Source organism: Capsicum annuum, chromosome 4, assembly GCF_002878395.1.
Source record: "Capsicum annuum cultivar UCD-10X-F1 chromosome 4, UCD10Xv1.1, whole genome shotgun sequence".
Taxonomy (NCBI): Eukaryota; Viridiplantae; Streptophyta; class Magnoliopsida; order Solanales; family Solanaceae; genus Capsicum; species Capsicum annuum.
The window spans coordinates 211,152,185-211,155,350 of record NC_061114.1 but is presented as its reverse complement, the minus strand read 5'-3'; positions in this window follow the sequence as shown (position 1 = coordinate 211,155,350).

Sequence of the window (3,166 nt, the reverse complement as noted above, 5' to 3'; positions counted from 1 at the left end):
TATATATATATATATATATATATATATATATATATATATATATAAAATTCGGTATTCGGTAAATACCGAATACCAAACGGTATTAATATCTTGTACCAAATCCAATCCCGAAATATTAAAATTTTATTCTCAAATACCACACCAAATAACGAATTACCAAATACCAAATTTTTTGATTCGATTCGGTAATTCAATTTTCGGTATTTTATGCCCAGCCGTAATAGCAACAACACCTAACTTTTTTTTAATTAAAAAAAAAAAGCCACTAGCAGGGATCGAACCCGCGCAGTAGGTTGAAGGAAGCACCCAAGTAGAGCAAATAACACCACTGGGCTATCTAAGTGCAATGTTTCATGTGGTTCAACATTAATATACTTACATAAATATAGATTTTCTACCTTATATATACAACATAATTTTTTTACCGAGGGGGTTCGGGTGAACCCCAACCACGTAGGTCCGCCCCTGCGTTAATTTAATAACGTTAATTTAATAACATTTTAATAACGTTTATTTGATAACATTAATTTAATATACTACTATTACTATCCTTAATAACGTTAATTTAATAACGTTTTATTAAAACTATAATTTTTTTATTATTTGTATAGTTTCATCTTTAATTTAATATTTAAATAAATTATATTTAGATATATTATATAACATAAATTCGTCCTCTGCTTTATAATATATATACATATCTGAGCAATTTTTTCATATGAGACTGACCCACCTAATTAATAAATCTTCAGTATTGCTCTTTTTCCGCAATGACAAAAGAAATTGGATGCCATTTTCATCTTTGAGCCGAAAATAATGAAAAAATAATAGTGAAAAGTCATTTAAAGGTCATATTTGTGCAGTTTTGAATAGTTAAAAGTCATATTTGTGCACTCTCGAAGTTTAAGGTCAAAGTTATAATTTGGTGTCAAGTTTAGGGTCATATTTATGTATTATGCCCTTAGATTTTAAGCTGGACGCGCCCAGTTTTGCGTGTTGAACACGCGTTTTGCCACGTAGGATCGGAGGTCATATTTGTGCAGTTTTGAATAGTTAAAGGTCATATTTGTACATTGTCAAAGTTTAAGGTCAAAGTTATAATTTGATGTCAAGTTTAAGGTCATATTTATGTATTATGCCATATGTTTTTATCAATTGACATTGTCCAGTTACCACATGAGTTAAGCAAAGAATGCCTAAGAAAATTGTCCATATGCATGAATATGATTTTCATCAACAAAAGCATAGTTGCATGTAGTAGAAGATATATTCTGCCACTCTTTAATACATATGGACATGAATATGATTTTCATCAACAAAAGCATAGTTGCATGTAGTAGAAGATATATTCTGCCACTCTTTAATACATCTATAGCTTTTAAGTTTATAAAAACATAATATAAGTAAATATCCAAACTTGATTTGTAAGCACCCCAACTTGGTATTAATTGACAAATAAACACATCAATTAATTTTTAAATGTGTCACGTAGACATCCGACGATGGCGTATTCGACGTGTTGAATTTGATACGTAGTAAAAGAATGCTACACTTTTCAATTCAAATTCTATATACTGATAATATAATACTTTTACGCTATCAGGTTGCCTAAAAGATAATGACAAATAATCGTCTATATAAATTAGACTAATAATATAAAAAATAAAATAGACAACTTGCTATATAGATTATAATACACTAATGATGTAAAAATCTTCTAAACTACATACCATGATAAATAGGCTAAACCAAATCACGTAATCTAATTAAGCATTCAATACGATGTATTAACAAATCACTAAAGCACAAACAAATCACGTAATCCAATTAAACATTCAACACGATGTAGTTAGCTAAATTTTCAATAAATTAGCCCTTAATCACCCCCAAAGCACTAAAGCACTACATGACTAATCTAGGATTCACATAACCCCAACAAATCTAATTTTATCACCCAAAACACATCTATCATCGACTATTATGCCTACACAGATAGCAACAATTACAGATAATAAAGGCTAGGAGTATCAACGACTCACTGTTTAATACTTGATTGACATAGATAGAGCTAGCAATCTCCAATAAAAAAATTATTTACTGATAAAAAGTTAAATTATCTTCTGTCTATAGAAGAATAACATGTGATGCTTAGCAGTGGTGCGTGAAACTTTAATTGGCATGAAAGTTATAAAATTTATATAAGAAAACTTTACAATTAATTATTATGTCTTTATGTTAGGATACGAATACCCAACATAATTCTTAATTATGGAATGTTTCAATAAAAAGGAACAATTAAAATGGAAGATATTTTAATTGGGAAGAAAATTTTACAAATTAATTTTAGTCTCTTTATATTAGGATACGAATATCCAACATAATATTTTTAATCATGAAATGTTTTAATTAAACTAATAATTAAACTTTGAATAAGTACTAATAGTTACTAATAAGTACTAATAATTAAGCTGAGATTCGTGTCTTTATTTTTATAAGTATTAATAATTAAACTGACATTCGTGTCTTTATTTTTATATATCTTACAAATAAGTACTAACAATTAAATTAAAATTATATGAAAAAAATAGTAAAAAGACGATTTTATCTATTGTGTACAATTAATTGCAGTGTCTTTATGTTAGGATAAGGATGACCAACATAATATTTTATTCAATACAAAATATTAGTTGATTTGAAAGTCCTTATATAATTTAAATTAGGTAAAAACTAATACAAATTTTAGTTGGTTTTAAATTAAAAATATTATGAAAAATAATTAAATTATTATTTTTAAATATAAAGATAGTAAAATTCTAATACTTATTATTTTCAAATAAATTAAAATTCTGCTTCCTGTATCTTTCCTTGATTGAACAATATTAAAATACTAATATTTAAAATTTTAAAATCAATAATAATTTTATTAACTTATAACAATCCTTTCTTTATTAAACTAACCAATTATCCCTAAAACTAAACAAAGAAAACGACACAGAACGTAGGTAACACTAATTAGAATTCTATAGAATACTAAACTTGAAAATTTCTCTAGGCATAAAAAATATGATACTTGAGAAAAAAAAATTTAAAAGCCATTAAAATTAATTTTTTTTCAACATACATCTGACCAAAAAAAGGTAATTTTTCCTTTTCTAGAACTATGTTG